The sequence below is a fragment of the Lissotriton helveticus genome, chromosome 11, assembly GCF_964261635.1.
Source record: "Lissotriton helveticus chromosome 11, aLisHel1.1, whole genome shotgun sequence".
Taxonomy (NCBI): Eukaryota; Metazoa; Chordata; class Amphibia; order Caudata; family Salamandridae; genus Lissotriton; species Lissotriton helveticus.
This window is the reverse complement of record NC_136072.1, coordinates 931,455,440-931,482,028: the sequence shown is the minus strand read 5'-3', so window position 1 is coordinate 931,482,028 and position 26,589 is coordinate 931,455,440. Positions and strand designations below refer to the sequence as shown.

The window sequence follows — 26,589 nt, the reverse complement described above, 5'->3', positions numbered from 1 at the left end:
GCCACCTGAGGAACCTGCACTGGCTCCCCGTCGACAAGAGGGTCACGTTCCGGCTCCTCACCCACGCACACAAGTCTCTCCACGACCTGGGCCCCAAGTACCTCAACGACCGCCTGACCTTCTACACGCCCACCCGCCAGCTACGGTCCACCAGCCTCGCCCTCGCAGCCGTACCACGCATCCGAAGAGCCACCGCCGGAGGAAGATCCTTCTCTTACCTGGCTGCCAAGACTTGGAACTCCCTCCCCATCCACCTTCGGCTGACCCAGGACCATCTCGCCTTCAGGAAACAACTCAAGACCTGGCTGTTCGAGCAGTAGCATACCCCTCCCCCCAAGCGCCTTGAGACCCTCCCGGGTGAGTAGTGCGCTATACAAATGGCATGATTGATTGATTGATTGTTGGCGCTAGGCAACCATGAGTGCCCCAGTGCATTTAAAACAAAGGAATGCACAGTATAATTGTTAAATACAACACACTCCTGCCCTTTCGCGCAGCAAGGGGACTTGCTGTGCTGTGCTGTGCTGTGCTGCGCTGCTTGAAAGTTTGATAAATCTGCTCCTCAAGCTATTAATGAGAACAGCTATTATTCGATCAGGGATAAGTGGCAAGTGGTGGGACTAATGTAGTTATACTAATTACAGATAAGTCAGTCCTACCTGACTCCACAATTATGTACCACATGTTCCACAGACTTACATCTGTGCCCCCTTAATGGTGCCGGTCACCATCAGCATGTTCAGCACATGAGAGGCTTTGGATAGAACACAGAGAAACTGAACAAAAAGGGGCAACACTTTTTTCATTTGGCACCCTGGTTTCGTTCCACTATTTTGACTCAGGGAAACTTTGCGGTATTATACCTCTGCACTGAGACTCCTAGGGAACTCGCATCAGGACTGGACTGAAATAGGGAACACAGCACTTGACAAAAATGTTTACCTCAGCCCCACCCTTCAAGAGGACAAGACTAGAGTGATGCTAAGGGGCATGCTGAGCCATGGCAGCTTGTCGTACTCTGAAAGCAGACCTCCTAGGTATTGCCAATCGGGGAAATGACAGTCTGCGCTTTCTCTGGGGTAATTATTGTGGCCCTCTTCCCTTGGTATACCCTGTCTCTGAGGTATTCTGCTCAAGTACCAGTAGGCCTCCTATGTCATGGTCACTCTGCCCTCCGAGTATTCTACCCACGGTGTCCCTGTGGCACTCTGTCCCCGTGGGGGTACACCCGCCTCTGGTATTCTTCCACACTCTGTGTCGTCTCTATGGTCCTCTGATCCCGCAGAGGCCCCATGAGAGGGCCTTTGTTGGCGCAGATGGAGACAGGCGGCCGCTTGTTGTGGGCGGCAGTGAATGGTCTCCCTGTACGGAGCACGGGCCCGGGCTGGGGCGGAGGGAGAGCGGCGGGGGCTGACAGCCTCGGGGGAGGGAGGGAGCGAGCGAGGGGGGGGGGCCTGCAGGTGACCGCGGAGGACCCGAGCTGGACTCACGCGCTGCAGGGAAGGAGGGGTGGGCAGGTGACCGCTGAGGTGGCGCGCTGACCCGAGGAGGGGTGGAGAGGGGTGGGCCAGGTGACCGTGGTGGCACACTGGGTGCGGGCGCGAGGGAGGGAGGGAGGGAGGAAAGCAGCAGGGGGAGGGAGCAGGTTACCCAAGTAACTCACCTGAGGCGGAGGAGGGCGCACCGGGGCTGCGTCATGTGAGAGCGGGACGGGACTGCGCACCTCCTCAAGCCGGCATATATTTTTAAAGTATTTTATATAGCACGAACTCGCCCCCAAAGTATCAGAGCGCTTTACATGATTACCAGCTGTTCCACAAGGAGCAGAACCGCAGAAGAAGAGGAGAGCATGTGAGCGGTACCGGCCCCAGCAGCAGCACCGAGACCAGAGGAGTGTATGCCAATGACAAGGTAAGACATCACCGCCCAGCGCCGATGGAGAGAGGGTCCTGGAGAGAAGGAAGTGAGAGCGATACGACTCACTGTTTGCCCGTTTCGTATGATACGAAACGGGCAAACAGTGAGGGTGAGAGGACACCGCTGGAGAGTGAGGTGCCTCAGGCCACACACAGAGGAGGGCGAAGGGGCGAGTCAAGTGTCATTGAAGCGGGCGGGAGAAGTTGTTAGCGAGTGTGCCACACTAATTACAATAACACTAACGTTTCTTTTTGTGTAGCTCCGAACACTTCACTGCATCCGCTTCTAAACGCTGTCGCTATCACCAAATTCGGCGCTGCTATGGGGACATTGAGGGTACTAGTTCTTCACACATGCCCAGTGAGTCCCACTCACTGTTTGAGGGTGACAAACAGAGGTTTAGAGTGTCACACGCGATGCCAGTGCCACACAGAAGGTGCGAGTACCAGGCGCAGGACGAGGGTGCCATGGGCAGACTGAGGCTTACACAAACAGATTGTGAGTGAAGGTAAAAATCCCACACACAGACTGAGAGTACCACACACTGGATAGGTCTCCCATGTACATGTGAGAGAGTTGGCCACGTTTTATCGGGGAGAGCTGCGCAATACTGCTGTAGAACTGTCCAGATTAACAAAGTCAGTTACTGCTCTAATGAAGATTAAGTTTCCCCCATTCCAGAGGCACACAACCAACGCTTTGCTTTCCTCCTGAAAGTGAGAAATTCTATAAATCTAGATCCCCCTCCCCCCTCCTTGCAAAAGAATGAGGTGTTCGTTTCAAAGGTGGAGGGGCCGCTTGGTTGGCGCAGTGTGTCTGAATACAATCTGTCTTTGCCACCAGGCGATGGGCAGAATGCGTTTTGCCTTGAATGTTCAGGTCATCACACATCTACAAAGTATGGTCGCCATCTTGTTCGTGTAGAGGGAGCCCTTTTTGCGTCGGCCTTAGCAATGGGACAATATAATTCGAGCGAGGAATTTGCCTTTGAGTTCTAACATTCTAATATGACAGGTATCTTCAATTAACTAAAGATTGTGGACCACTGGAAAGCATTAAACTGCATCCTAGCCACACTCAGAAGAGTCTGCTGAGATTAATTCGTGTTCTGTGGGCGATGAGAGGGCTTGCTGAAGCTAGGTTATTTCCAGGGTCCCCCAACAGTAGCCTTCATTCAAGCAAGCTAGAAACCAAGACGCACTGTGTAGACAGTCCAATCCTGTTTGGACCCCGCGATTTTCCCAGATGCATTTCTATCCCCCTTAATGTGCAATATGACAATAGTCCCCACATGAACATACGAAGCCGTGTGGCTTCTGGCCTGTGGAAGAGCTTGAAGCTTTTCGAGTAACAGAGTAATCCCAACTCATAGCTCAAGGCTGGCCCTGATGAACCCAATTATCAGAGAGGGAGCCAGGAGCACCTGATTTGAGTGAAACAGAACCCACACCAGAAAGTGAGTCTGGGACCTTGTGTACATGCCTCAGAGACTCTTTGCCGGACATGGTTAAAATCAGCCTGCCACCCGCCAGGGGAAGACGTGTGTTTCAGGACCTCTGAAGCAGTTTTCTGGACTTGTTACAAACGTACAGGACCTGGTTGAGGCCAAAGGCTAGAATTGGGTATTGTTTGAATTGATAATGTATTAAAGTTGTGAATACACATTTTCTGGCCATTATTTTAAAGAAGCGTTACTTGGATGTAGTTTTAATGCGAATAGGCTCACCGTGGAAAAATACCCGAACTACAATATTCATCTGCAAGTGCACAATGGAAAATATGCCAGTTTTATTTGTTTAATCTGAATGATTTCTCCTCGAGAAAATTATTTATGCATTGAATGAAGTTAATTATGAAGTGCATGCTTTTATTGAAATACAAAATAGGAAGATGGGAAGGATTGGCTGGCAAACTTTGTCTATGCCCTTTTGTTCAATGGATGTGGGATTTAGCTCATGTTTATTGATCTGACCAGTTCTGTTAACATATTCTAAGAGGTTTCTTTGGTCTAAGCTTATGAAGATTAGTTTACAGAAGACCCAACTTTAAGTTTATCTTCTCCGAATGTCAATGATTAATATTTAGTGCATACATTTAGAAAAAGTGTTTAGATTTAAAGCTGTGTTATACGGTGTTTAGCTATTAGTGTTGTAATGATTAACTTTAATTGATATGCGTTTATGGGATTGATGGACTGTAGATGTTCTTCAAAGGCTATTATCAAAGTAAATAAAGATTAATCTGATTTATGATTCATAAATGTAATTTATAGAAGCAATAAAGGATAGTCCCAATTGTATTTTCTATTGATATTTTACAGCCCAACCACAAGGAAAAATTATTTTCGTGGCAAGTACAATATAAAACATTGAAATAGACCTTGTGTAGGCCAGTAGGTCAGTCTAGTTTCTCTACTGTAAGGATTTTTGGATCTTTTTCAGGATAACCCTCTTGAAATGCTACAAGACAAGACATTGTTTGAGATCGAAAAGAATCACAGAAACCCGTACTATCTTCTTGGCCAAGTCCTGACGAGATTTTCATGGGCTATATATCTATATATATATATATATATATATGTACACACACGCACACACACCCCTCACCATGCCAATTGAGGCAGCTGTTTTCCTGCCTCCTTCGCTCTTTAAAAAAAAAATCTTTATTAGTTTGTTCTTTCAACCTGCATATCACGTTCATATACAAATACAAGTACATAACACTTCTACCTCAGCCGAGGTCATGAAACAGCCCAACAATGAACTCAGGAACAGTGCAATATACAGTCCTTTGGACGTTGTCCAAGCATGCACGGTTTACTTTGTTGCTTTTGTGTCGTGGCATATTACCTTAACTGTAACCAAACTATCCCTAAGCCCCCCATCTCTCCCGACCCCCCAAACAACCCCCCTCTCCACCCCTTCCCCCCTGCTGGGTCTGTCTAAGGAGCGGTCCATGTATCTCAATGCTCGTTTGGGGTCTCCACATTCCTCTCGGCTGGGGGATAGCCCCCCCCTGGCAGTTGTCCCCTCTCGTGACACTTTATGTGAATTGTGAGGCCTGTCCAGTTATTTCCTGAGACAGCAGCAGCAAATCAAAAGGGAGAGAGAGGACTAGGTAAGCCAGTCCGGGTCCCCTGGTTATATGTAGAGATATCAATATAGGACTAGCTATGTTGTGTTAGAGGAAACTCAGAAGGTATATCTGTAGGCAAACCCTTAGGTTTGGTCATGAAGCCCTCACACACCAACCTAGTTGGTGTCATGCTTCATCATCGGGCCCACCACAGTGACACCGAATGTGTCCCGGGTGTGCTGCGACTCCAGATTACTGAGGAGCTGGTATTCTTACTGAGTGTGCAGTGTTGGTGAGAATGAAGATGAAAGGTTTTAAAAGCTATACAGGTGGTCCCAGTTCCCGAGGGTAAGAGGTAAATTTAATACCTGGGCCCCTGTTAGCAAGATAAAAAGGCTGTGGACGATGTGGAGTATATTAGGGGCTCCTACGTCCTTGTGGTCTACATGTTTCAGCCAGGCCTTTTGATTAAAACTGGCTTTCCTCAGGACCAAATGAGTATGTGTGGGTGAAAATAAACTATATTAAGTGAAAGTGTGTGGTAAAAAAGTGTTGCACTCGCTAAGGTGCCGTACGTGTAAGAGGGGGATTCCCTCTGCTTTACTGTACATAAAACACAAAGACAGTACAGACATACAAAAAGAGTCATTGAGAATGGTATTAACCAAAACACAACAAATAGCCGGCTTCTGGTGTGCGTGAGCGACCTAGAGCGGCAAGTAACAATGCCATGAGTGTGCCATGGCTAAGGTGAACTATGGCGGTTAAATATTAAACGCAGTGGCAGTGGTGGGCTACACAGCGAAACAGGCATAGCGTGAGGTACAGGTAAGTATGGTACATAATTCCTCACACTTGCTACTTGCTGTTAAAGCCTCATGGGTCACTTGGCAGGGAGGGAAAGAAGATCCTAAATGTTTGTAGAGGATTACAGTTAGGATAGTACCTGTGGAGAGAAATTGTTGCTTACCCAGAGCGTTGTGCAGAGATCAAGCTTACTCACGGTATTTCCGATCAGCGGTTCCTGCGACCTATCGTCCTGCTCCAGTGTCCCGAATGAGCTTTGCCAGAGTCAGGTATGGGCTTAAATAGCCGGTTTGATTGTTATCACCTGGAGAGGGGAGAGGGCGCGGTCGCGTTTCCTTTTTAGAGCGCGGGCGCTGGGAGCTAGCGGTCTGCGCGTTGCGCATGCGCGATGTGAGGTTTCCAGCGCATGCGTGGTAGAGGTGTGTGCGAGCGCTATCCATTCGCGCATGCGCCATGGTACCAGGACTAGGTTAGCATTGGTAGTGGCATGTGCGCGCGAGTGCGTGCGCAACTGGGGCAAAAAAAGGAAAAGAAGCCCGTGTGGGTCTTTTAAGGTTTAAAAAGCAACAACAGCGATTGCAAGGTATATAGGCAAAGAAGGTAATTACAGAGTAGGGACAGATCACGAGTCTGAGCGCAGACAGGGATACTGACCAATACTTTACATAGGAGTGTTTATCTCGCCAGAGCATTCCACGGGATGGAATCATTGAGCCCCTCTATATGGGTAGAAAGGCGATAAATCCAGCGTTGCTCTTTGGTGAGCAGAGTCTTCTCATCACAAGCTGAAAGTGCGAAATGTTCGATGACCGTCCAGGTGAAATCATTCGGGGTGTGATTTTGCACGATGAAGTGCTGGGTCAGTTTGCTGATGTTTTTACCACAGCGCATGGTGCTCCTGTGTTCAGTCATCCTGGTTCTAACCTTCCTGGTCGTCATGCCTATGTATCTCAAGCCATTGATATCTCTACAGTTATTTCCTGAATCATCACCCCCCACGCCAGCAATACCTCAGGTAGTTTGCCATCCCTTCTGGTGGCACGCATATGGCCCTCCTCGGCCAGAGCCCACTCTTTCAAGACTGTTTTCCATTTCGCCTCTAAGGGCCCCTGCTGGGTTAACCAATGGATCGCGATGCGCCGTCTAGCTATAATAAGTCCCAGTACTAGAAACCACCATCTAGTCTTACGTTTAGGATCCCGGGGAATCAGACCCAGAAGACAAGGGCGCAGATCCATGTCAATCTTCCACCCTGTAATTCTAGTCAAGTGCTCTAGGACCACCATTCAGTACGTCTAGATCCTCGGACAGGTCCCCACGATATGCGGGAAATCCGCTGGAGCGTGGCGACATCTAGGGCAGTATGGATCTCTGGAGTTGTCAATGACATGAAGCTGTCTGGGTGAGAGATAGGTCATGTGTACCATGTTATACTGGATTTGTTTGAATCGATTGCATACTGACACCTTTCGCACACTCTCATGTATTTTTTCCCATCACGTAACGTGATCTCCTGCGGACCACCCAATGCCATTTCTCCTCTATCTTTAGCGGTCTTTTTATCCTCCCTCAGTGCCCTATATAGGGGGGTGACAAACTTCTGCCCTCCTGCCATGGTGATCATGGTGACCAGCGTATGTGTGTGCCCCGGGGCTTCTGGGAACGAAGGCCACAGCTGCCTCACTGTTGCCGCTAGTTTTGCATACTGCAGAAATTGCCCTGATCCCAACTCAAATGTAGCCACTGCCTCCTGATAGGTGATGAATTTGTTGTCCGGATAGAAGTCCGACAGCATAAGGCATCCCCCCTCTTTCCACTTATCAGTTGACATAACCCACTCAATATGAGCGAAGGCCGGCATAAGCCAGAAATCTGCCTCTGGGGCAAACGGTCTGGCCCTGATGAGTCTGTGGACTACTCGGTTCCATATCCCGGCTAATAGCCGCACCAATGGGGACATCGCTCCCGTCGCCCCCCCCCGCCCGCCAGAGAAGAGCCCCCAACTGTTGATCCCCATAGGAGTCTGCCAGCAAGGACCTTTCCCAGGAGTGGTCCGTATCCAGCCAGGCTATAGCATGTTGGAGTTGCGAGGCAATGTAGTAGAGTTCCAGATCTGGAATTTCTAAGTCTCCTTGCCCCACCTACGTTTCATTACCTCCAGGCTAACCCGACTCCGTTTTCCGGTCCATAGCAATAGAATAGAGTGATCAGTGTGTCCAATTCCTTAAATACCCGATGTGGGAGTTCAAAGAAGGAACCCTGCATTGTGAATAGAAATCAAGGCAGGACCACCATCTTTATCAGGGCAATCTTCCCCATCAAAGAGATTTTGAGTGTGTTCTAGAAGGTAATACTGCCCTGGAGACCCCGCATTATCCTCCCCATATTGTGTTGGTAAAAGGTGGTCTAATCCCTGCCTATCCATATCCCCAGGTAACATAGCGTATTCGCCACCCATGGAAGTCCCAATTCCGGAAGCTGAGCTCTGTCCCAGTCGTTCACCGACCCAATCGCATACAGTTGCGATTTTGCTTTATTAATGTATAGCCCGGAAGCTTCAGCAAATTGAGTCAGCGCAGCCATTAGTGACGGCAACGACCGGGTCGGCCGCTGCAGGTATATCAGGGCATCATCGGCGTACAGAGACACAATGTGTTCTGTACCACCCAACCGGATGCCCTGTCCCTGGAGCACCCTACGAAGATGACATGCCAGTGGCTCCATTGCCAGGGCGAATAGCAGGGAGGAAAGCGTGCACCCCTGTCTCGTCCCTCTCTCTATGGACATTGTATCTGGCACGTACCATCCCGTGCGAACCCTCGACACCGGCCGAGCATATAGTAGTTTAACACAACTAACAAACCCCCACCCCAGACCCATTTTTAGGAGCACCTGCCACAAATAGTCCCATCGGATCGAGTTGAACGCTTGTTCGATGTCAAGGAATGCTAGGGTGCACTGTTGGGCACTTCCCTCCAAAGATTGCATAACATGTGCGAGGCTGCGGATATTCCATAGTGTATTCCTGCCTGGTATAAAACCGGACTGGTTATCATGTACCAGTTGTCGTAGGTATGGGAGGAGCCTGCTTGCCAACACTTGGCTAATAATTTTAAGATCCACATTTAGCATGGAAATTGGCCTATAAGAACTGGGGAGCAGGGGGTCCTTTCCTGGTTTGGGGATCATCCCTATTAGAGCTTTGCGCATGGAGTCGGGGAGAATGCCCCTTTCGCTGGCTTCCGCCATGATTTCCAACAATTTGGGGATCAAGACCCCCCCCCCATACTTTTTATAGAGTTCAGCCACTAGGCCATCCATCCCAGGGGATTTAGCAGTCCTCAGATGGGCGATCGCTGCCTGTATCTCCTCCCCTCTGAGCATGCCCCCAAGGACTCCTGTCTCTCGGGGTCTATGCCGGGCAGTTCCACACCCGCTAGAAAGGCTGGTATAACCGGGGGGCAACAGGGGAATGGGGCTCAGAGTATATTTTGCGCAAATGGGTCACAAACACTTTGTTAATCTCTTGCTGTGTGTAAACCATACGTCCTAGTGCAGATTTGATAGTTAAGATTGGGTGGGGCTGAGTCTCCATTCTAATCAGGCGTGCCAGCAGATGTCTGGCTTTGTCCCCCTCAGTATACCAACAGCGTCTGCTCACAGTTCCGTTGAATTTGCCCAACGAGTCCCAGATGTCCCCTATCTTTCATCTCAGTTCTGCCCTTTTAGCCAGCCCTTCCCTATCTGTGGGGAGCTCTCTTTCCATTGCTGCCAAAGGCTCCTCCTGTTGGCGTAGATCTTGCTCGAGCGTTTTTTTCACCCCACCCCTGTAGACATGCAAACCCCCCTCAGGACCACCTTCATCGCGTCCCATTTGAATGCCCTAGTGCTGGCTGTGCCCCAGTTTTCATCAAAATAAGCATCCAGCCCATTCGTTATTGCGTCTTTATAGGTTGGGTCTGCAAAGGCTTTAATGTTTAGCCGCCACAGCGGTACCTTAGATCTCGGCCGGCCTAAAGAGTACGTTATTAATAGGGGGGAGTGATCGGCCAAATATCGGGCCAGATACTGTGTATCCCCTATTGGATGGGCCGCTGACTTTTGGACAAAGAAATAGTCTAGTCTACTATAGGTATTGGCAGCAGGCGTGTGGCACGAATACACTCTATGGCCAGGGTGGCGATGTCTCCAAATATCCAGTAGGTGATAATTTTGAAACATTCAACCCTTAGCCTCTCTCACCTTAGGTTTGGCATCCAGTTTTGGGGGGTGCCTGTCTATCTCCCCATAAAGGGAACAATTACAATCTCCTGCGGCTATCAATTCTGTATCTGATCCAGATCTAACTGCCCCAAGACCTGACTCAGAAACTCACCATCATCACTATTCGGGGCGTATACATTCACCACGCCCATGCAGCGGCCATCCAGCGTCCCCTCCACCATCACGTATGTCCCCTCTGGATCTTGTCTCATATTTATGGCTTTGAAGGGTACACCTGGGGCCACCCAAATAAGCGCTCCTCTCGCAAACCCCGAATAGGAGGTTGCGAAAGACTGGCCCCTCCATCGACGCTGGACGTACTTAAGACAGTCTCCCCACAAATGCATCTCCTGAAGTAGAGCCATACTTATCCCATACCGTCTGAGGTAAGTTGCTACCCATATTCCTTTGACCACATTATTGAGCCCCCGGACATTCCACGTTATACATTTATACTTCTGCGTGTCACCTGGCATGAGTCAGCCTCTGTTGGCGTGGCAGCCCCGTCGTCTGCATGTGGGACTTCCGACCGTGTTGTAGTGTGACCCATTTTGTAACAATCTCTCCTGACCTCTAGTAGCACAGCATAGACCAGACCCGGCAGTAAACCAAAGGAAACAACAACAGTGTGAACCCCCAGCCCCAACTCCCCCCTCCCGCAGGCAGTAGTACTTCATTCTCATACCCAACCCTGGTCTGAGGAATCAGAACCCGCCCCAGAGCTCCACCCACCACCTAGATTACCCTCCCCAACTTGAAGTAACGACTATGAGTTATAAATCTTTCTGAGAACAAGTCACCCTCACGGACTCTGATAAACAGCCTAACTGACTGGCACCGTGCGGCCCCGCCCAACTAATAGTCTGGCCAGGCCGCCTCAGCACACCACAGCTGGGGCATCGAAAGGGTATATTGGCGGAAAAGTGCCCCCCATTCAGAAACGCTTCCTCCCCTCCTCCCCTTAGTACCTCTGGGCCCGTGGCTCCCATGTAAGAGCTCCACAGTTAAGTCAAGTGTCGTCGGGCCCAGCCTGTACTTATAGTTTCAATGACTCTGAACCCCAGGGTCATAAGCCAGTGTCTGCCTCTCAAGTGTATCTCAGGAGCCCCCATCAACTGGGCTGGTGGTGTCCCCCAGTGCCGACTGCGTTTCCTGTACCAGGCATAATGGTGAAAACTGGTTCTGCGTTGGGATCACCTCTATTTGGGAAAGAAGGATGCCATCTGGACCCACCATGATGCGCCCTCTGTCTGACAAATCTCGTACCCCATGTCTCTGCTCTCCACTGTGGCGCTGAGGATTGTGTTGCCGACCACTCCTCCTCCTCTGTTCTTGCCAGCCCTGGTTTTGGTCTCGGCCATCCAGTCCCATTGAATCCATCCAATCCATTACCTCCGAAGAATTACCAAAGAAGTGTATCTTGTCTCCATATTGTACTCGGAGTCTGGCCGGGAACATTAAACTGTATTTGATGTTGAGGCGTTTGACCCCAGGAAGTAATTTAGTAGGTCTTGTACTTTTTTGGTATAGTCCTGGTAAATATGGATATCGTAGTTCTCAAACCTAGGCGGACCATTGGTGCAAATAAATTGCAGGATTGTGTCCCGGTCCCTAAAGTTGAACATTCTAGCAATCAGGGCTCTAGGCGGGACCCCCGGTTTCGGTGGCGGGCCGAGGGATCGATGGGCTCTTTCCACTGAAAATATCTTGGAGAGCCTGAGGGTAGGGAATGCGGAGCCAATCAAACCTTCCAGAAATAAGTCTGCTGCTGGCCCCTCTGCCATTTCTGGAAATACCAAAAAGCAGAGGTTGTTCCTCCTTGACCGCCCCTCTGCGTCCTCTGCCCTATCTTCAAGCGGGTTGTGTGTTCTTGAAGGGCCGATACTGTCTCCCGGAGTTGTCGGATCTCGGTCTGCAATGCGTGCAGGTCTCCTTCAGTCATGGTAACCCGGTCTGCCACCTTCCTGAAATCTAGGCGCAAGTGATTAATATCCATGGCCATACCATCCATCTTGGATTCCAGCACCACTCAAGATTCACGTATGGCTTCCAGTATATCGGAATTGTCTCGGCCGCCCAACACTGGTGAGTACCCTGCTCTGGTTCCTTCCTGAGGCGGTCCACAGCGGTAGGGCCCGGCACCGTGTACTGCATTATTTTATTAGATTGGGCGCTTCTCAGGGGTCTATCTCTCCCCATGCCCGGCGACAATGCCCTAGGGCAAATCCCGGTGGCCCCCCCTTGAAAGCTAGTGATGCAGGGACAGGCCTCACGGGCAACCTGGAGCCAAGGATGTCTTCTAGGCGCTCTGCATATTCTCCTTGTCCGGAGCCATAGGCCTCCGCAGGGTAGTTGCCTTTCTGCCCCAGTTGGTGGTCGGGGTTAGCTACTTGCCCCTCTGGCTTCGTTGTTGAACAGCGCCCCTTGTACTTGCCCTTGGTCTCTGTCCCAGTCTGACTCAGGCCCATGGCTTGCCCGGGTAGATTCCCACCGGCACTGTCCTGGGCCGCACAGACACAGGGTATCCTTATCTCCCCAAAAGGGAACTGCACTCCCCTGTTCCAGGCACTCTCTTCGCCGCCAGCTCAGGCGTGCCGATCTCAACAGGCCACAAGCACCGGGCTCGCGTGACTCGCACCTCCCAGCCCCTGGAGTAACAGCAGCCGGGTGATCCACGGCCGTCCTTCTTCTTCAGCATCCCCTCCGGCGATCTCCAGGCAGTGCAGCAGCGGCCGGGGGTCCAACCGGGAGCCGACGCAGGCTGTCAGCTCACTGGTAGACAGGGGTAGCCCACGGCGATCCCTAACTCTCGGGATGGGCCTGGGCCACCATCTTGAGGCTCAGCAGTCCGATGGGGCTCCTGGGGTCTTAAGACGAATCCTTCGGTTAGTGGCCGTCCGCTCTCACTCCGAGCAGGACCCTCAGGTGCGGAGGAGCCCTCCTCTATCATAGTTTCCCGCAAGCCCCGCGACTGTCTCCACCGCCAGCTTGGGTGCGCTCGGTGAGGGGTGGGCCGGGCCAATTACAGCAGGCCACAAGCACCAGGCTCGCATGCCACGAGCCTCCCAGCCTCTGGAGGCACTTCAGCCGAGCGATCCATGGCCGTCCCTCTTCTTCAGCACCCCCTCTGGCAATCTCCGGGTGGCACAGCAGCGGCCAGGGTCCAGCCAGGAGCCGACATCAGGCTTTCAGCTCACAGGTAGACGGGGCCAGCCCACGGCGATCCCTACCTCTTGGGACAGGCCACGGCCGCCATCTTGAGTCTCAGCATTCTGACGGGGCTCCGGAGGTCGATTCCCTTGGCTTTGGGGCCAACTGCTCTCGCTCCGAACAGCACTCTCGGGGTCGGAGGAGCCCTCTGCTGTCTATCCGTATATTTGGGGTCTCAAATTCCGCCAAGATACTGCAGGATTTCAGTTAATGGGGAAGGAGCAGCGCAGATATGCGACTAGCGGGTCATGTTGTCAAGCCACGCCCCCGCCTCCTTCGCTCTTATGGTGCTTCCACTCTGGATCCCTCTCCACTCCTGCTTCTTGCCTCCTCCTTTCACCACTGCTCCCTCTCACACATTCTTTAATGCCAGATACCCACACTAAGAGTGTGACTGATCACGTGAGGCGTGCAACAGGATAAATAAACATGTAGCAGAAACTGTGATTGCCAGTTTTGCAAGCCCCATGCTGTCGCTCGCACTATGAGTCTGAGTGCGGGCCCTCTATATGGATGGCTAGCCTTTGAGACAACAGTGTATAGCAGTCTACTAGAGACAAGAGTGCCTTAATTAAAGCCCCATCTGCCTCCCTGCCTCACCACCCCTCAAGAAAACAGAAACTGAGCATTAATGATGGAATGCTCAGTCCATTACATACACTTTGAATGTCACCTTTGCAGTAATTCCTAATGTCAGGTAATGGGGGGGTGCTGCCTTCTGCATTGTGTAGGAGTGGGTGACACAACTCCTTGCTCTCATGGCTCCACCTAATATCTATTAAGGATGGCCCATTGCTGGTGGCAAGAACCCAGGAAGGCTTCCACCATGGCAGCTACTGATGAACTACATCACGCCTTCATTGTGGACATTATGCCTCGATAGTACACATCATATCAATACAAAGGAAATTTGTCGGAATCAATATTTCCAATACTATTATTTGGAAGAAAAACATGAATTAGTCCTTCACCAGTAACCAATCCTCATCAATACTTTATATGAATAAACGTCACTAACTCAAAAATGTAGTTTTTTTTCTTATACATTTTTATATTGTTGCAGACAATTGCACAAACATATACATACAATCAATATCACCAATGAGATATATCAACATCGGCTAATAACATGCAAAAGAAATCAAACTAGCTCCCTGAATTACCCTAATCATTTATACAGATGCTTATTGTTATGTAATCCACTGCATTCTGTCAGGAGATCACCCTATTTTTCATCATCAGAGAGATCAACCAAGGACCACAGTTTTCTTAGTCCCTCTCTTAGTTTTTTGTGTACTTGCACTTTTATTCACACAAATATTTTGTATTTCTTAGGGCTTCTCCACACAAGGTCGACGTGTTTCGGCCTGACATATATTATGCCTCTTCAGGACTGAGGTAACACACTGGGTACCTTAAATCGATTTGAACACGTGGTTTATTTATTTTTTAAGTTTCTCCCGTGTATTCTTCTCTCCATACCACTGCTTGGTTTCCCACACGTATCTTTGAATTCAAAGATCGCTGTGCTGCAGTTGTAACCCTTCCGGGTCGCGTATATATCGCGGTCTCTGCTCTAGTCAATCTCTGTCTTATTATTTCCACATGTAGATCCCAAAATCAGTAGCCGGCTCTCTTTCTCCATTGCATGAAGGTGGAGAATGCTTTATGCTTGTCCTCTCTGCAGCCTTTGATACCTTGAACTACCCTGCTGTTAGGTGGTCTGGCCACGGTGCCTTGCACTAAGGGGAACACCTTGAGCTGATTTTTATCTTTTTGTCACATTGTTCCTAGGTAAATGTGCTGAAAGAGGTCTAATCCCAGGGTTCCCCTCTGCTACTGTCACTCTTCAATGCATATGTGGTAGTGGTATTCACTATCTTAGATATTTGGATTATACCCAACTATAAGTTAAATTCCCCAATGATTCCCGGGTATTATTTGATATAAGGTTGGGTCAAGCAGAGGTCAGGATGCAAAATACTTATTTCCAGTTTAACCGCAATAAACTCAGATTAATTGTATTTACCACTGATGGAAGAATCAGTTTGACTACACTTCCATGCCAAGTGCAGTCTGCAACCTTTTGACTAGGTTCACGCTACAGAAATACCACATATATACATGGATCCAAAGTTGTTATATTTAAACGTACACATTGCCTCGAAGGTAAAGAAAAGAGGTTGACTGGTCAATGCCCACAGGGCGCCAAAGGGCACCGAACTTCCAGTACAGAGCTATGGTAGGAAGTTGCTATCATCAATTGACCAAACTAAAGCCCATCTTCCAAATGGACCCCTTGCTCACAAAGCTTTGGTAGTAGGCAGAAGCAGTAAACTTGAGATTATAGTATTGCAGCAGCACACTGGTCTTCTCCAGCCTCACACCCAGTTATTCAACGTATTAACATCCTCAGTAAAAGAGACCATATCTCACAGGCAATATACTCCCTGCATTGGCTTGCTATGCAAGACTGCAGCCAGCCTAAGGTAGGCCTCATCTCTAGAAATGTGTCTATAATCTGGGTCCTCCATCTCTGGCTAACTGGATTTCAGTGTACTCTCCTAGGTATAATGCCAGGAGCGAAGAAAAGCAACACCTTTGATTCCTCATTTTTAAGATCCAATACAGCCCAGCTTTCTCCTTCTCGTGACCCAGGCCGTGGAACCCCTTACCCCTGGACGCTGTGGTGGTTGGAGGTGAGGGGCGCTAGGCCCTCATGACGCAGCAAGCACGCAATGAGGCAGACGCGGACACAGTGTTCTGAGGTGGGTGAATGGGCCCTCAGCGCGTGCACTCAGTCCCTTTTTATTGGCCAGGGTCATCTGACCAATGACGCCTGGTGGTGGGTGGGTGTTGAGTGTGCTGACATCATGCTGAGACACTAGACCGTGTCTTACGATAGTACATCCCTCCCAACCTTAGTTAAGAAAATTAAACTAACTAAAGTCCAACCTGTGGGACAGAATATAGTTAACACAAAACCCATAACTCAATCACGACGACCCCCACGTAGTCTTCTCCACTGCTGGTCACGTCAAATACTGGCAATGGTGTTTCTTCTTGCCTTGGCAGACTTGCAGCTTGTAAGTGGGCTGTACAGTCTCTCTCGCTCTGTTTCACATCCTGTGAACATGTAGAGGTAGGAATTGCAGGTCCTGAGTGTGTTGCTTTCCGCTGGACCGTCCTGGTTAAGTACTTGGTTCAAACTGGTGTCGGTTCCTGACGGGATCTTCAGCTGCAGGTTATCCCTCTCACGGATACCCCTCTCTCGTGTGTGTCCCCTCTCACTGGACGACCCGGAGGCCTTTCTGCCAGGATTCCACTGGACCGGTGGACATGCCGCCTTGCCTCTTCAACATGTTGAAGGACGTCGCTACGGGCTCCCTTCTCCGTGTCCGAGTTCCACCTGAAAGGGTGCTGTTGGCGCTGGTTCCGTCTTTTGCGACCTTCGGTCTTCCAGGATCTTCAGCGCGAGCTTAAACATTCCGTCTCTCGTTGGGGACCCACTGCCACCGGTGTCCCTGAGGCCTCTGCCCCTGGATTTCCGCGGCCCTTGTGTCCGTTCCATCCCAGAGGTGGGTGTTGCCAACAGACCGGCCTGCTCGCTTCCGTCATTCCTGGATGACTGTCGGGTTCGCACATGGATGCTCGCTTTCAGTGATGTTACTTATCCCGGTCGTGCGTGTGGACTGTTGTGCACCTCTCACGTTCTCCTCGGTGTTTCCCCTTCTTGTGTGTTGTAGTGTCTTGGTCCACACTCCTCTTTGCTCTACTCCATTCTCATTGTCTTCCTGTCGTCGTGCTGCTCAGACCTCTTCTCCTTTTCCTTCTCTTGGTGGTGGCAGACATGCCACTCAGACCTCTTCTCCTTTTCTTCTCTTCCTTTTCGCAACGCGGTCTGGTCACCTTCCTATCTTCCTCTTCCTGGCCAGACTTCTCCAGGCAGCGTGCACTCCGCCTGCTTCCATCCGGTCTTGTCCTGGTTCACGGACACTGTCTCTACTCATCTGTGACTGGACCGGGCGTTGCGATCTTCTCTCTTTCTTTAGACGTTACATGTTGAATTGTGGTTGTTGAAGTTCGTTAGTCGCTGATCGTGGACTGTGTCTTGGTGTTCGAACTTCTTGGACCTCTGGCCGGTCCACTCTGCCGATGATGGCAGGCTATCTTCTGTCCTCTTGTAGGATACTTGCTGTGTTGCGGTTTGTTGACCCTTGCTTCGGTCATCTCCTTTCGCGACCCGGTGGGTCGGCTTTTTGATGCGGCCATCTGGGGTAGTCGGCTTCTCCTTCTCCTTTGCGACCAGACTGAGTGGTCGGCTTTTGGTGCGACCATCTGTGGTGGCCGGTTTCTGGGATGCGTCACATCGTGTGACCATTTGAATTCTTTGTGCGACCGTCTGAGGGATCGGCTTTGTGGGGCGACCATCGGGGTGGTCTTCTGCGTGAGTCCTCACGCTTTGCTGACTTCAAATTGGTCGCTGTTCGCTCCGTTCCGGTGCTGTAGCGTTGGCGCGTTTTTGTTACGTCACCGCTCCGAGCTTCTTTGTGTTCAGGTTGCTCCCGTTACGTCACGGGGTGTGCTTGCTTTCTTCGGGGACCTTGGAGCAGTGTCGGCGGCTGTCGCGCTTCCTCCCTGTGTTGCACTTGCTTGGTGGGGCGTCTTGGGACCTCTGTCTCTTCCCGTGGTGGTGGTGCTGCAGTTTCTTCTCTGCGGTTGCAACGACAACCTGTGGCCATCAGGTGCCGCTCCACTTGCAGTTGGTCTCTGCAGCACCTACAGCCCGCAGCTGAAGCCCCTTGCACCCGCGACCTCCCGACTGCGCCTGGTATCGTAGCTTCAGACAAAATAATAGCGCTTTGAAGCTCTCGCTCTTGCAGCGCCTTGGAAACTTTATTGCCCCATCTGCATCGCGCTCTGTGCTTCATTCACTGTGATAACATAGGCGTGCACCGTAGCGTCTCCTACTCTAACTGCGCTTTGAAGATCATTATCGTGTAGCGCTTTGGAAAACCTAATTGTGCTTACCTGCTTAGCGCTGTGTATTTTACGCTTTGACATCTGTGTTGTGTAACGCTCCCAAGGTTGGTTGCTTTGTGAATAGCGCTTTAGGTGGACATATTGTGTGGGATTTAGGAGCCTTTGATAGCTTGCTGGCGAGCATTGTGCTGTGCCTTCGCTGTTTGTATTCACTTTCATTTCTCCATTTTGTGTTGTGCTATCCCCTGGCCCGCCTCCCCGATCCCGCCTCCCAGCCGACCCTCCCACACACGAATAGTTGACTCTCCTCAGCCCAAGCCCAGCTGTGACCGCCTGGATTCCGTCCTGAACGGTTGCTCCCCCACGCTCCCTGCTCGATCTATCTGCAGCACCTACAGCCCGCAGCTGAAGCCCCTTGCACCCGCGACCTCCCGACTGCGCCTGGTATCGTAGCTTCAGACAAAATAATAGCGCTTTGAAGCTCTCGCTCTTGCAGCGCCTTGGAAACTTTATTGCCCCATCTGCATCGCGCTCTGTGCTTCATTCACTGTGATAACATAGGCGTGCACCGTAGCGTCTCCTACTCTAACTGCGCTTTGAAGATCATTATCGTGTAGCGCTTTGGAAAACCTAATTGTGCTTACCTGCTTAGCGCTGTGTATTTTACGCTTTGACATCTGTGTTGTGTAACGCTCCCAAGGTTGGTTGCTTTGTGAATAGCGCTTTAGGTGGACATATTGTGTAGGATTTAGGAGCCTTTGATAGCTTGCTGGCGAGCATTGTGCTGTGCCTTCGCTGTTTGTATTCACTTTCATTTCTCCATTTTGTGTTGTGCTATCCCCTGGCCCGCCTCCCCGATCCCGCCTCCCAGCCGACCCTCCCATGCTCCGCCCCCTCCATCATCCATATCAGTTAAATGGTCCCACGCGCAGCGTCCACGCGCTACGGCCGCGCCGAAGGTGCGCCAAAGGTAAGCCCGTCTACGCCCATCCGCGCCTGGACCGCGCCCAGCACCAGACCCCCTGGTCCCCGCTTCACCCATCCTCCCCGCATTACATATGACGCCTCCTCCCTCTTTGCACTCAACCCTGGCCGACTCACTAACTGCGCCCAAGCAGCACCAGGACACACCCATGGACCCTTCACCTGCCACTCGTGCAAATTCACCTGCGTCAAGTCCCAAACCAAATCCACAAACACCAAACAGAGAGCCAACACCAACCACCTCAAATGCATCCTTCTCAACACCCGCTCGGTTCACAAACACGCCATCGACCTTTGGAATCTACTCGACACTATTTCTCCGGACATCGCCTTCCTAACAGAAACCTGGATGAATGCCTCTTCAGCTCCAGACATCACCATAGCCATCCCGGACGGCTACAAGATCATCCGTAAGGACCGCCCCATCCAAACAGGAGGAGGCATCGCCATCGTCCACAAGAACACCATCCGTGTCTCAACCAGCTCAGATGACAACCTCGCTATCGCCGAACACCTTCACTTCCAGATCCACACCGACCCCAAGACAACACTTAGGGGCACCCTCCTCTACAGGCCACCAGGACCCCGTACAAAATTCAGCGAAGATATCACTGACTTTATCACCCCACACGCCCTCCCTTCGGAACAATACATTCTACTTGGAGACCTCAATTTCCACCTGGAAAAGAGCAACGACAGTAACACCACCACCCTTCTGGACAACCTCGCCAATCTCGGACTCAAACAACTTTTTAACACCCCCAAACACTATGCAGGACACACACTCGACCCGATCTTCACTTCCAGCAAGCATATCTCCTTCACTCATACCACACCCCTCCACTGGACGGACCACAGCTGCATCCACTTTATTTACAATAAGACCTCGATCCACAACCACCCTCAACCAACTCTGCGAAGAAATTGGAACAAAATCACCATCGACCAGATCTCAACATCGCTTCTTCAAAAACCCCCTGCCTATTCAACGAACCCTAACCAAGCCGCCATCAACCTCACACAATGGTTAACCCAAACCGCCGACAAATTAGCACCCTTGAAAAAACATCAAATCAAGCAAGGAAGCAAGAACGCCCCCTGGTTCAACGATGACCTTAAGAAATCCAAGAAGCTCTGTCGTTCCCTTGAGAAAACTTGGAAAACAGACCCAAACACTATCACCCAAGCCGCCTTCAAAAACGCCACCCGCAAACACCACCAACTAATCCGGACAGCCAAGAAATCAGCTCTTAAAGACCGACTAGACAACAATGCCCACAACAGCAAGGAACTTTTCAACATCATCAAAGAATTCACCAACCCCACCGCCAGCTCTAACAACATCACCCCCTCTCAAGTCCTCTGCGACTCCCTTGCCTCATTCTTTCATGACAAAATCGCCGACATCCATAACAGCTTTGACAACCAACCTGTAAACCAGTCCACCCCACTCACCTCCGAACCGTTACCTCCTCCGAATATCCTTTTCGAATGGAACCCAATCACCACAGAAGAGACCATTCGCCTGATGAACTCCATCCACTCAGGATCCCCTACAGACCCATGTCCCCATCACATCTTCAACAAAGCAGACTCCATTATCGCACCCCATCTCCGAGATGTCATCAACTACTCCCTTAACTCCACCACATTCCCAGAAAGCTGGAAACACGCCGAACTCAGCGCCCTTCTGAAGAAACCCTCGGCTGACCCCACCGAACTCAAAAACTACCGTCCCATCTCGCTCCTCCCATTCCCTGCCAAAGTCATTGAGAAAGCCATTAACCATCAGCTCGCCACCTTCCTCGAAACCAACAAATCACTCGACTCCTCACAGTCTGGCTTCCGAGCCAAACACAGCACCGAGACCGCCCTCATCGCAGCAACAGACGACATTCGAACACTACTGGACAACGGAGACACAGTCGCCCTTATCCTCCTTGACCTCTCCGCAGCCTTCGACACAGTCTGCCATAGCACCCTGATACAACGCCTCAGAAACATCGGAATTCAAGGAAAAGCATTGGACTGGATCATTTCGTTCCTCGCTGGAAGAACTCAGAGAGTCCGCCTCCCCCCTTTTAAGTCAGAGGCCACCGAAGTCATCTGCGGCGTCCCGCAAGGATCATCCCTCAGCCCCACCCTCTTCAACGTCTACATGAGCCCCCTCGCAACCATTGCACGTCAACACAACCTCAACATCATCTCCTACGCTGATGACACTCAGCTGATCCTCTCACTCACCAAAGACCCAACCACCGCCAAAACCAACCTACACGAAGGGATGAAAGAAGTAGCCGAGTGGATGAAGCACAGCCGTCTGAAACTGAACTCGGACAAAACGGAAGTCCTCATCTTAGGCTCATCCCCTTCCGCCTGGGACGACTCTTGGTGGCCAACGGCCCTAGGAAAAGCCCCCATACCGACGGACCATGCACGGAACCTGGGCATCATCCTGGACTCCTCACTCTTGATGACCAGACAAGTCAACGCCGTCTCATCTTCATGCTTCAACATCCTATGCATGCTCAAAAAAACATTTCACTGGATCCCCACCGAAACAAGAAAAACGGTCACCCACGCACTGGTTACAAGCCGTCTGGATTACGGAAACACCCTTTACGCCGGTTCCACCGCGAAACTACAGAAAAAACTCCAACGCATCCAAAATGCTTCAGCCAGACTCATACTAGACATCCCCCGCACAGACCACATCTCCGCTCACCTGAAAGACCTTCACTGGCTCCCCGTCAACAAGAGAATAACGTTCCGTCTCCTCACCCACGCACACAAAGCCCTATACGAACTTGGACCTGATTGTCTCAACACGCGCCTTTCCTTTTACACCCCCACCCGCCAGTTGCGTTCGTCCAACCAAGCCCTCGCCGCTGTTCCGCGCATCCACAAAGCCACCATGGGAGGCTCTAAACGCTTCGCCCTGTGGCACCCCTTTATGCTCAGCGGCCCTCTTCTTCCACGCGAGTAGGCTCCGCAGTGGTCTCCTCACGTTGGGGCAGTCAGTCACGGCCCGGTTCTGGCCATTGCAGGTGGGCTCCGCGCGGCCCTCTCTTTATCCCACGCAGGGGGGGGCAGCTCACAATGTACTCACGAGGTGCGGGGTTGGCTCCCGGTCACCTCCTCCATCGTATCGGCCCCGGGCTTGGCTCACGCCCCGCGGGCCTCTCGGCGAGTCGCGCCGTGTTGCAGGGGGTGGCCTCCAGGCGGGCAGCTCTCTTCCCCCTTTTCATTAGATTTGGGTAGTGGCAGGCATGGGCACACATACCGACCTCGTCGCCATTGTGGTGATTTGAGGTGAGGGGCGCTAGGCCCTCATGACGCAGCAAGCATGCAATGAGGCAGACGCGGACACAGTGTTCTGAGGTGGGTGAATGGGCCCTCAGCGCGTGCACTCAGTCCCTTTTTATTGGCCAGGGTCATCTGACCAATGACGCCTGGTGGTGGGTGGATGTTGAGTGTGCTGACATCATGCTGAGACACTAGACCGTGTCTTACGATAGTACAGACGCCAGGCTGTTTCATCCTATAGGAAAACTCTTAAAAACTCTCGATAGCCCTCGTTAAGAGACCTATTGCGCGATTTAAGTTTATGCATTCATTAATTCCTTCAATCAGCAGTGGATATCTGAGTGTGTGTCAGGCCTCTTGGGCCTGTGTGAGTAATGATCATTTAGGCACTCCTTTAACAAGTATTGCAACTGTTTAGGAAACACAGGAACTAGGAACTACTGCAAACTCACTCAGCCTCCAGTACCTCCTCTTGAGGCTTTGTGGTAGTGGATTTGAATAGTGAACAGTTAGTCATGGAGGGTGAAGCAGGGTTGATATTATAGTATCTCTTACAATAAAGGAAATCTCAAAGCAGTGTAGTTGTTGTCGAAATGACATGACTTTTATTATCAATAATATGCTCAGTAACTTTAAGACATTTGATAGCATTAACAATACTTTTTCTTCAGAATGATTATCACTGCTATTCAGTACCCACTCTGTGCTTTATGCCTCCTCGCATTGACCAGGGAATAGTAGGGTTAATGCTACACATTCGCATTGACACCGTTTGATGTCTGATTCAGGCATCTTTTACATGGCTGCACAGAAGCCACACACAGGATCATGCTGCTGACCCATCAAGGTTGTCAGTGGCAGTTTCAGTGTAATGCAAGATGTCCCTGGGCAGCAGCGCCGAGAAAGCTACTTGTATCTTAGCGCTTGGTTTTGACTCTCAGCAGGAATTCATTTACCATGGGGAATCGGGTAATGGGCATTCAGATCTCACTGAAGCATCAACTGCACTGGAAGAAAAGGTTCACAACAATGTCATTTGAAAAGAGGGTGCACTGTAAAAGCTGGGTGCAGGCATGTAGGCCTCACACAAACACCACACACAATAAGCTTCTTTTTATTCACCACAGACAAGACAAACCCTTACCTGCCAAGAGGTGAATGAGTGTATGCCTGGTGTATGGAGTCAGCTGTATGAGTGCATGCTTAAATTAATAAATGTTTCTATCTGAGGTATGTGAGGAAGTGTCTAGGATGTGTGTAGAGCAATGATCGTTGGCCTTGTGATTGGAGGTTGGTGTGCGTGTGTGTGTGTGTGTGTGTGTGTGTGCTGTACATTCATGTAATCCATTCTGAGATAAGTATAACACATATCTGGCTGCAACAGGCTTCCAGATTTTCGGCAATGTGAACAAGAACACAGATACCATGATAATGTGAACTGTGGATATTTAATTTGTTCGATCTGCCTTTATGGATCTGCTAGCCAAAGACCGAGAACCTGTCCTTCAAAATTTAATCAAACCAGTTCTCCAGTTCTGCATTGACAGTCCTGATCTTGCGGAGTCTGGATGACAAGTTAAACAGGTCTAGCAACTTCAGAAGTGTTTCACATACTGTTCCGTTCATGCAGGGCTGAATGATCCTGGTGTACTACATTTTCTTGCCTACTCATATGTCTCTCATTTTCGTTTTGTTGTATTTTTATTGTTACTACAACAACCACTGTGTACAGATTGCCCTGCTTGTTATTATATTTGACTATGATAGGATGTTTGTTCTAATGGAATTAGAACGGGTTCCGCGTGAGTGCACAAAGGAGTATAGGAGAGCTCTAATGGCTCGAAAAAGAGTAATTCAGGCGTATTCGGGTTCCGCCCAAATTGACGTGTCTGATGGCATTATTTTGCATGATACAGATTTTTCTCTAGTGAATGCCCTCTCTTTTTCCTTCTCTGGCCTTCATATGGGGCTAGAAGACGTTATAGATGCTATAAATAGATGCCCGGGTGGGAAAGCTCAAGGGCCAGATGGGATCCCTGTGAATCTCTTTAAGGAAAACATGTCTCTGTGGACCCCTTTTTTAGGTCTCGCCTGTCGATGCGCATGCGCATCGAGCAAGCGAGACTATAGGGGCTCATCGACTCTTTATCTAACTTGCAAGGAATCGTGGCGATTCCTTGCAGTGCCCGTGACTTTTAAGCTCAATGCGCATGTGCATTGAGCTTAAAAGCGCGTGCACAGCCGCCCGCATTCCTCCGACACCTTTGAAGTGAAGCTTAGCTTCACTTCAAAGGCCCGGCTTCTTCACACCCACATGCCGCTCTGCCCCGCTCCGCCCCCTCCCCTGAGTCATCCTGCCTGCCCTCGACGTTCCCCCCCGCCCCCTCCCGCCACGCAATGCCGAGAGCTTGTTTTCTTTGAAATAGCTGTCTTTCTGACACTTGATAATATTGCATGTTGTCAATCTGACCCTATGCTTGCCTGTTTGGTTATTTTTTTAATTTAAATTACGCGCAGACCTACGAAAATGCACCCTTTTACATTAATAGCAGTCAACAAGGGCGCCCGCCCCCTCCCTATCCCGGGCGCCGCTTAGGTTTCAGCGCGGCACCCGCTTTCACTTTTAACACGGCGGCCAGTCAACAATGGCGCATGCAGCTCTTTTCTGTCACGCTGTAAACATTCAAATTATTTGACTCCAGGAATTCCTGCCCCGGCCTGTTTAGACTCCGAGCACTCTCTGGTATGACAGAAGCACATTTTATGTAGTTCGGCTGAACTGCCGCCGCTCCTCCAGCTTGTTTCAGAAGAGTTGCCTTCATGCATTTTAAGTGCGTTGGCTAAAAGTGCACGGCATAGTTTTAGTTTGCGGGCAGGTTTTCTCATCTGATGCTCTTTCTGCTGTTCACTTTGTCCCATGCAGTTTTTACCAGTGTGCGCATTAAAAATAATGATGTTTGTCTGAAATGCAGCCGCCGCTGCGCTGTGTTTGGGACTGGCCTCGGTGCTGCAGATTAGAGTGGACGTGCTAATCAATTGCCCGTTTGAGAGGAAGTCATCCCGTGCCTTTGCATAATCCATTTACATATCCCCAGAAGGTGCCCGATGCCTGGATTGTGTGCTTCCTGTTGTGCGGGGCCCCAGGGCCCTCTTTCTGCCATTTGTTCCCCTTCAAGAGAGTAAGATAGCGTGGGAATATTTGGAGCTCTTCAGGTTTGGGGCCCAATGCCACTCCGTGCTGGTTCTCCTGGCGTCATGTATGTCTCTCTCTGAAACATGCCAAGGACAGGCTGCAGGCTCTGCAGCTTGTAGTGCCTCGTTTTGTGTGGGTAGGGGAAGGGTTGACCTCACTACAGTGTTTACCACAGTTAATGAAGATCAGATGGGAGAGTACACACAGAGCAGCTCTCTGGGCCCATTCTGAGCCACGTACTAATGGACACAAACAATGCATCCGTGACGTTCGTCTTAAGGCAGCCCTATTATACTAAACCCGCCTTTTCTTGACTTTTTATTTTCCTAAACCCATATTTTGTTAATTAAAGGTGTAAATTTTTTAAAAAGAAATGTTTGCAATTTTTTTTTCATGTACGGGCCCACTGTTCTCACACTGCTTCTCCCAGCGTTCTTTGCATTCACGTTTGAGAGAGGCTCCTCTGAGACCGGTAAGTGCATACATGGATCTATATAATGCGTATGTAACTCCAAGTGGTGCAGTGAAATATTTTAACTCCTCCACGGGGAAGAACGCATTGTGTTCTCGGTTTATTTTTCCTGACACGAAAACTTGTTTTAGAATAGGGAATGGAGTTTTCGCTTGCCCCTGCCTCTGCCGTGCTCTGTTAGCAAACACTGCACATAGAAGTCACGCGCCGGATTCCTTCGCATTTCCTACTGCTAGTCAATGGCTAGTTTTTGTTTTACTTAAGGCAATATTACTTATTTCTTCCGTGGTGTAGACCTTTCCTGTTAGGGGCTTTGTTGTTCTGTGAGGACATTGAGTAATCGTGCTCATTGAAGACGATAGCAATGTTATAGCTGTTT

At 50.3% G+C, this 26,589-nt stretch overlaps 1 protein-coding gene across 1 annotated transcript in view; it reads left to right on the top strand.

Annotated features, from left to right (window-relative positions):
• The first annotated feature begins 1,658 nt into the window (after nt 1–1,658).
• GAL3ST1 (galactose-3-O-sulfotransferase 1) overlaps nt 1,659–26,589 on the top strand; it is a 284,432-nt gene continuing 259,501 nt past the window's right edge. Inside the window, exon 1 of the mRNA XM_078667249.1 lies at nt 1,659–1,911. The gene's annotated coding sequence lies outside the window, so the exon portion shown is untranslated. The remainder of the gene's footprint in view (nt 1,912–26,589) is intronic.